The sequence below is a fragment of the Sus scrofa genome, chromosome 11 (genome assembly GCF_054392235.1).
Source record: "Sus scrofa isolate SSC_HxYL_T2T_F1_AM1 chromosome 11, Sscrofa_HxYL_maternal_Yorkshire_Landrace_v2.0, whole genome shotgun sequence".
NCBI lineage: Eukaryota > Metazoa > Chordata > Mammalia > Artiodactyla > Suidae > Sus > Sus scrofa.
This window is the reverse complement of record NC_139393.1, coordinates 78089804-78098471: the sequence shown is the minus strand read 5'-3', so window position 1 is coordinate 78098471 and position 8668 is coordinate 78089804.

Genomic DNA, 8668 nt, shown 5'->3' with positions numbered 1-8668 from the left:
AGTCTTTGCCCTTTTAGGTTCAGCATCACCCAGGTTCTCCAGAGGATAAAATCCATGGGAAGAAATAGAATGTTCTTCAAGTTTCAGAACCTGGGTTGGTGTCCACTAGAATGTTGTTAAGAACAACGAGAAAGTGGCCAGGGGTATTAAAAAGCCTGCCTCCTCCCTGTCCTCTCATCCCTCTTTTTGCCATAGATTCAACCTCCTCCTTCAATATTTATCTAAATTGGGGCCATAGGAAAGAGAAAATCAAGCTCCAGTGTCAGGATCATAGCTGCCATTACACTGAGAAGAGCTATAAAGCAGTGCTACTATTTACTTTCATTTTTATTATTTATTTATTTATTTATTTTGGCCGCTTGGTGGTGTGTGGAGTTCCCGGGCCAGGGATCAGATGCGAGCCGCAGCTTCGAATTAAGCCGCAGCTGCAGGAACGGTGGATCCTTAACCCGCTATGCCGGCTGCGGATTGAACCCACTTCCCAGCTCTCCCAAGATGCTGCCAATCCCATGCCGCAGCAGGAGCTCATAATTTCATTTTTAAAAGGCTTTACTTACGGAGGATAAAATCAGAACTCCACCCTCCCCCCTTAAAAAAAAAAAACTTAAAAAACCACGAAGGCATTATTAAGTTTTTGCGTATCCTTTAAACATCTGTTTCAATGCCTGTAGAATTCCATACTGATGCATAAATGCATATGGAAGTATTATATATAAAATACAATCTTGGTGAATTACATATAAATTACATAACATTACATAAAATTATACGGTTCCTTTTTTCACTTCCGCCGTCTTGCTCGCCTCCCCTCCCTTCATATTATTCTCTCCGCAATAATCAATAATTCTGAATCTCTAAAGCCAATGAAGTTCACTGAAGGCTTCATTTTTAAGGACTGCCTAATATTTCCTAATATAAATTTATCATATTGAATTAATAATTTCTCTCCCGTAGTTTCATCCAAACTTGTCGTTGTTATAACCAATTCAGAGATGTAGCCAATTCTGATCTGGGCTCCTTATTCTTGTGCTGACAGCCAAACCATCAAGGGGAGAAAGGCTGTGAAATTCCCCAGCGCGGACACACTGCGGCCACGCTGATGTGAAATGACCACGGTCAACTCCATCGCTAGATATGGAAGCTCAAGTTCAGATGCTTCAAGGAACGTGCCCAGAGTCACACAGCTAATCAGTGGAAGAACTGAGATTTGAACCCAAGTCGGCCTCGCACCAAAATCCAACCCTTTTCCCCTACAGTGTTTGTGCTTGTTCCTGACTTAGGGGATATACTGTGTGACTCCCGAGGCACTCCTGAGTTTAGCGGGTTTGGGGGAATAAGACCTGCAGTCAGCTGTTTCGCCAGAGGTCCAAGCAATTAGATCTTATAGTCTTCAAATTCAGTGAATCCAACACGCCCCTCGCAATCTTGGAAGGTGTCCCTCGGCCCTGGCGGTTTGTGCCCCATCAAGTCCCGGACCCGAGTACGCATGCGCACCGCACACGCTCCCGGCGTGGGATTCCGAGGGCCTTTCTCAGTGGAAGTGTCAGTAGTTTCAGAGTCACCAGTGCTAATGTCAGAGAGAAAACCTGGTGCACTCGTCCTCTGCTGTCCCGGGAGCCGTTGCTACCACATGGTGTCACTGTTGAAACACAGGCCGGCCGGCTGCCCCAGTGGTGTCTCCTTGGTCCCCCAAGCTGGGCACAGGGTCTCCCAGCCTCGGTATCCCCTTCCTAAGCGACCTGGTGACCTGGCTGCTCTCTGGCTCTGCTCCTCCGCTCAGACACTTCTCCTCCACGGGGCAGAGTCGCCACGATGCGGTACACGTCCTGCGACACCGGGACGGGAGCTGCCTGTCTCAGGTGTGCAGACGGAGCCCACAGACTCTTGGACCCTACAGACCAGTGATCTAGGTTCAAGTTCACGCCTTGGTAACATTGCTTCTTGAGTTTAGACATGCAGGGGGCGGTGATTGGATAAAGCCAGCTTTACACATTTTTTCCCCTCCTTCAGCCAAAAAAAAAATATATATATATATATATGTATATATATATATATATTTTTTTCTGTTGAGTATGAGAAGGAGTCAGTTTACTCAACTAGGAGGGATGGAGGATGATTATTCTGTCCAACCCCCTCTCAGAGCAGGCATAAAAGCCTTTATGTTTTTATTTATTTTTATTTATAATAATTATTATTTTTGGTTTTAATGCAGCATTTATTGGGATGTTTTCATATTTTTTGAAACTCCAACTTTAAAAATTATATTTTGGACATATACCCACATTATAGCGAGTATGTATGCGTGGTTGGGGGTGTGCGTGTAGTATGTAGGTTTGTGTGTAGGTCCATGCATGTGTGTATGGGTGTATCTCTAAGTGTGTAAAGATGTGCATATATCTAAGCGGGTGTTTATGTAAGTGGATATGTGTGTGGGCATATAGCTGTTTCTCCGTATGTTTGCTTTTCTGTTGATATGTGTATGTACATGTGTATATACGTGAGAAGCCTTTATGTTTTTAAGATCCAAGTCTTTCTCTCAGAGAGGGAAGACGATTTTCTTTGTATCTTAAAAGTCCAGGGCCTTCTTTTGAATCGGATTCAGTTCCCCTGCACCCCAACAGGAACTCCTGAACTATAATTTAATTTAAAAAATTATTTAAAAAGAACAGATTCATGTCAATCTGGCATTTGGGTGCCAAGCCAGGTTAAATTTCATCTGCAGACATTCAAGTGATGGGAGCTTGCATCCACGTGCCTAGCAGTCACCGTCGAATTGCCCACATGCCAACAACTCCCCAGCCAGGTCCAAGCCTTTCTCTGCTGATTTGTTTCGCCTTCTCGGTTAACCAGAGTTTCGTCTTTTCACCCTCAGCATCTCTGGGTCTCAAGGGTGGAAGAAATCTTTTCCTCTCTCAGATATTTTCTCCAGAAGAAACACACACCTGGCAATGTACATTCATCAAGTTATCAAAGTTTTACTGTATGTATTTGTTGTACTCAGTCATGGTTGATATTCTGTGCAATAGCTGTCCCATCCCTGACCCTCTACTCAACAAGCTTCCCCTGAGCCACTGGTAGAATATTAATAGCATTTGTCCCAGAAATCATTTTGAAATAGTCGCTGGTCTGTGCTCCAGAGGGGGTGCCAGGCATTTTTTAGGCTCTCAGCTTGTGACTGCTTCCACTTCACTCTTCCTTCCCAAACTAGGATGAATGTTGGTTTGTCCTCTCCTCGGGGCACCTGGGGAATTGCTCTTCACCCTTCATGGATCGAACGCTAAGCAACAGACTGGCCGAGAAAACTTGCCTGGTCCCGTCCCTGTTTATGCCTCATTCTCTCGTTTTGTAACATAACCCTTGGAGGGTCTCACTGTCCTTGTGCTGCACATTACGGATTTGCTCCGTTCACACTCTCCTTGGCTTGAACTCTGCCTCCCTTGGAGCTGAGCTTTGGAGATGGGATCTGTCTGGATTTACTCTGGGCTTCATTTCTTTTCAGATCATTTCGGCAAACACCACTACTTCCCCCATTTCGTTGTGTTCATCCTTCTGATCTTTTGGTTTTGACTTTCGGATCTCTTTTCTTTCTTCGTTTTTCTTTTTCTTTTTTTCCTGTTCTCAGTGCAGCCTATGGAAGCTTCCAGGCCAAGAATTGGAGTCTCAGCTGCAGCGTATGGCAATGCTGGATCCTCAAGCCACTGAGCAAGGCCAGGGATCGAACCCGCCTTCTCACAGAGACCATGTCAGGTCCTTAACCTGCTACGCCACAAAGGGAACTCCTCCTGTTTGTTTTCAAAGTGCTATATGGCTACTGCTTTGGTAAGGGCTGGTGTAACCAGCTACCTCTCTAGGTGGTAAAGGGTGTAACGTACGTTCTGTGAGAATTACCATCATATGGTGTTTGGACTCCAGGCAGGAAAGGGCTGTTAAAAGCCATCATAGGAGCTTTAAGATCTTTTGCATCATCATGGAATGGGGAATGTTTCTGCTGCACCAGAAGGGGGCAGAGAAGAGACCCTTATTTATTTTTTGTCTTGAATGTTCAGATACGTGGAAGTCATGCAGTCTTGCCCAGCTCTGCTCCAGGTAAGGGCCACTGCTAACAGTCCTAGTGGCCAAAAAGAAAGAAGCAGAGATGTAGGGCAGGCTAGCCTAGGAGGGAGGAATACACGGAGAAGGCTATAGACCTTTTCAGCCTGGAGCTTGCTTCCCTCAGGGTGTCATTACAAATGCAGAGTGACTAATTAATATGCATGGCAAATTACCTCTCTTTATAGGTCCTTGTGGTGCCTTATCAAAACACTTCCCTCACATCAGAGTGAAAGTGACCAGTCCCATCACCCACGTTAGGATCCTGCCTCTGAGACATTTCACCCTTGATAACCCTCTTTCTCCCTCTTTTTATTTAAATGGCCGCACTCATGACATATGGAAGGAAGTCCCTGGCCCAGTGACTGAATCCAAGCTGCAGCTGTGAACTACACCACAGCTCTGGTAATGCTGGATCCTTTAACCCACAGCACCAGGCCAGGGATCAAACCGACGCCTCTGCAGTGACCGGAGCCGCTGCAGTCAGGTCCTTAACCCACCACGCCACAGCAGGAACTCTCCCTCTCTCTTTCTGTGTCTTCATTACTTTGCTTTGTTTTGATCTCTTTCCCATCAGCTTTTAAATACATCCCAGCCTCCTCCCTCTTGAAAAAGCTTTGTGTGACTTGCCAGCTAATCTGCCTCTCATCTGTAGCTGGACCGCTGACTGCAACCTATAGGACTGGCTTTGCTCTGTTGCCTGCTTAAACAATAGCTTATAGCTTAAATGACCAATTGCAATATAAACAGTTGAAATGTTTAGGGGCTGTAATGCAATGCTAGGACCCAAAGCCCATCGGCCTCAAATCCTCTCGTGCCCGATTCCTTGCTTGTTCCCATCACCCCCAGAAGTCCAAACCTCTGCAGACATTCACGACCCCCCCAAAATGCCCATATGTTCTTCTCTTTGGACCCTATTCTGCCTCAATCGGCAACCCTCCCTCCATCCCAGTCACTCCTTTCTGAAATTTCTGCTCTGTGATCGGCCACCTCCCCTCTGGCTTCATCAGCTGAGGCTGCTGTAAAAAGTACCACAGACATTCAGACAGTCCTGTCTCCCAGAAAGTTCTTGGCAAATCCAAGATCAAGGTGCTGGCAGACTCTGCTCCTGGTGAGAGCTCCTTTCCTGGCTTGGGGACAGCTGTCATAACTGTGTCCTCACGAGGAGAAAAGAATGAACTCAAGTCTCTTCTCTTCTTATAAAAATACTAATCCCATCATGGGCATAACTTTACCTAAACTAATTATCTCCCAAAGGCCCTGCCTCAAAACACTGTCACCTTGGGGATTAGGACTTCAACATGGATTTTGGGGGGACACATGACATTCTGCTCCTGGGCCCCCAAATTTCATGTTCTCCTGGTGGTGAAATATATTAACTTCATTCCAATAGCGCCAAGGTCTTAACTCCTTCTAGCCTCAACTCATCTAAAGTCCAAAGTCTAAATATTATTTAAAAAGGAGATGTGTGGGACTTGGGGTACAATTCATCCACAGGCAAAATTCATCTCCACTTCTGACCCTGGAAGCCAGGTAAGTCATGGACATCCTTTTGGGACAGGCCTGGGATAGACACCCCCATTCCAAAAGGGACAGATGTGGAAGAGAGAAGGGGTGAGAGGTCTCAAGCAAATAAATATCATTAGCTCTTAAGGCTCAAGAATAATCCTCTCTGGTTCAACCTTATGCCTTCCAGACCCACTGTGGCTAGGACTTTCCTCCTCTTTAGATGCAAGACTTACTTGCATCTAAACTCATGGACTTCTTCCCTCCAGAGAGTGGGAGACCATTTTATAAAAATTCAAGCTTCCAAACCTTCATTTGGATTCTGCACATCATCTACTCTGTCCTTTTATTTTTTAATTTTTGCTTGCTTCTTTTTTTAAAAATGATTTTTATTTTTACCATCATATCTGGTTTACAGTGTTCTGTCAATTTTCTGCTGTACAGCAAGGTGACCCAGTCACACATACATATATACATATCCTTTTTCTCACATTATCATGCTCCATCCTAAATGACTAGATATAGTTCCCAGTGCTACACAGTAGGATCTTATTGCTAATCCATTCCAAAGACAATAGTTTGCATATATTAACCCTAAATTCCCAATCCATCCCCCTCTCTTCCCCTCTCCTTTGGCAACCACAAGTATGTTCTATGTGTCCATAAGTTTCTTTTCTGTGGAAAGGCTAATTTGTGTCATATATTAGATTCCAGATATAAGTGGTATTTGTCTTTCTCTTTCTGACTTAATTCACTTAGAGTCTCTAGTTCCATCCATGTTGCTGCAAATAACATTATTTAGTTCTTTTTAATGGCTGAGTAGTATTCCATTGTGTATATATACCACATCTTCCTAATCCAATCATCTGTTGATGGACATTTAGGTTGTTTCCATGTCTTGGATATTGTGAATAGTGCTGCAATGAACATGTGTCTTTTTCAAGTAAAGTTTTTTCTGGACATATGCCCAAGAGTGGGATTTCTGGGTCATATGGTAGTTCTATATTTAGATTTCAAAGATACCTCCATACTGTTTTCCATAGCAGTTGTACCAATTTACGTTCCCACCAACAGTGCAGGAGGGTTCCCTTTTCTCCACACCCTCTCCAGCTTTTATTTGTGGACTTTTTTTTTTTTTTTTTGTCTTTTTGCCTTTCTAGGGCCGCTCCCACAGCATATGGAGGTTCCCAGGCTAGGGGTCGAATTGGAGCTGTAGCCATGAGCCTACACCAGAGCCACAGCAACTCGGGATCCGAGCTGCATCTGGGACCTACACCACAGCTCATGGCAACACCAGATTGTTAACCCACTGAGCAAGGCCAGGGATCGAACCTGCAACCTCATGGTTCCTAGTCAGATTCGTTAACCACTGAGCCATGACGGGAACTCCTCTTTTTGCCTTTTTCTAGGGCTGCTCCCATGGCATATGGAGGTTCCCAGGCTAGGAGTCGAATCGGAGCTGTAGCCACCGGCCTACACCAGAGCCACAGCAACGCCAGATCCAAGCCACGTCTGTGACCTACACCACAGCTCACGGCAACGCTGGATCCTTAACCCACTGAGCAGGGCCAGGGATCGAACTCACAGACTCATGGATCCTAGTCGGATTCGTCAACCACTGAGCCATGACGGAAACTCCCTTTGTGGACTTATTAATGATGGCCATTCTGACTGGTGTGAGGTGGTATCTTATGTTAGTTTTGATATGCATTTCTCTAATCATCAATGATGTTGAGCATTTTTTCATGTGCTTGTTGGCCATCTGTATATCTTCTTTGGAGAAATGTCTATTCAGGTCTTTTGCCCATTTTTCCATTGGGTTGTTGGTTTTTTTGCAGTTGAGTTATATTATTCTGTCCTTTTAATATCTGCAAGTTCTGTAGTGATAGTCCTTTTTTCACTCCTAACAGAGTGGTTTTGTGTGTGTGTGTGTGTTTGTGTGTGTGTACATGTGCATACTTTCTCCCTTTATTTTTTGGGGAAGGCAAAGTTGCTCAGTTTTGTCAGTTTTTCAAAACTTTGTTAATCTTCTTTAGTTTAACATTCATTTTATGGATTTCTTTTTTTTTCTTCCCAAATTATTTGGGCAATTTGCTATTCTTATACCACTCAGTTTCTCTTTGTTTTGTTTTACATTTTTTTGGCCATGCCCACAGCATGCAGAAGTTCCCAGGGCCAAGTATTGAGCCCAAGCCACAGCAGTGACAATGCTGGATTCTTAACTACAAGGCAACCTCAGAACTCTGCAATTTGCTATTCTCTTACTAAATCTATGCAATCAACTCTTAGCTCATTAAAATCTTAGCCTTCCTTCTTTTCCCAACATAAACATTTTATTTATTATTATTTTTTCTTTTTATGGCAGCACCCGTGGCAAATGGAAGTTCCCAGGCTAGGAGTTGAATTGGAGCTGCAACCACCAGCCTACACCACAGCCACAACAGAATTGTGTTTATGCAGTTTCCTTGTTAGGGAGAAAGAGGAAGAGAGGAAAAGCCAGGTTTAAACGAGAAGGGAGGAGAGAGAGAATTAACATAGACGGTCTGAAGTTGTAAACTTTCATTGGCTGGTCTCACATAGACAAAGCTGAAATCCTCTGGAGACTTAGATTTTCCAACACTCCTAGAGGCTGGCCAAATTTCTCATGAATTGGCTGGCTAAATGCCAGAGTTAAAATCAGCAGGCATGCATGATACAGATTTGCAAATATTTTTTCAATAAATAGAACTATTAATCCTCAAATACATTAGATTCAGACCAGTGGTCCCTTCTGCTTCAGGTTGAATGCCACTCCGACTTTTCTATGTTTGAGATAAATATTCTTCCCATGCAGAAACTGACATTTAATAGGTTGGAAAGATGTGGTGTTTGAGAATAGAATCTGGTACAAAGAAATGTGTTCAGTGATGAGCACTCAGGTTTCAAGGAACGGCAATTTATTTAGAATAGCATCAGGCACATTATCCGCTGGGCTAACCAATTAGAAATAGGTGGAAAATAAGTCATAATTCGTCTAAACTTCAAACTGTGGACTGTATTCAAAAGTTACCATTCTTTCTGAATCTGAGTCCTA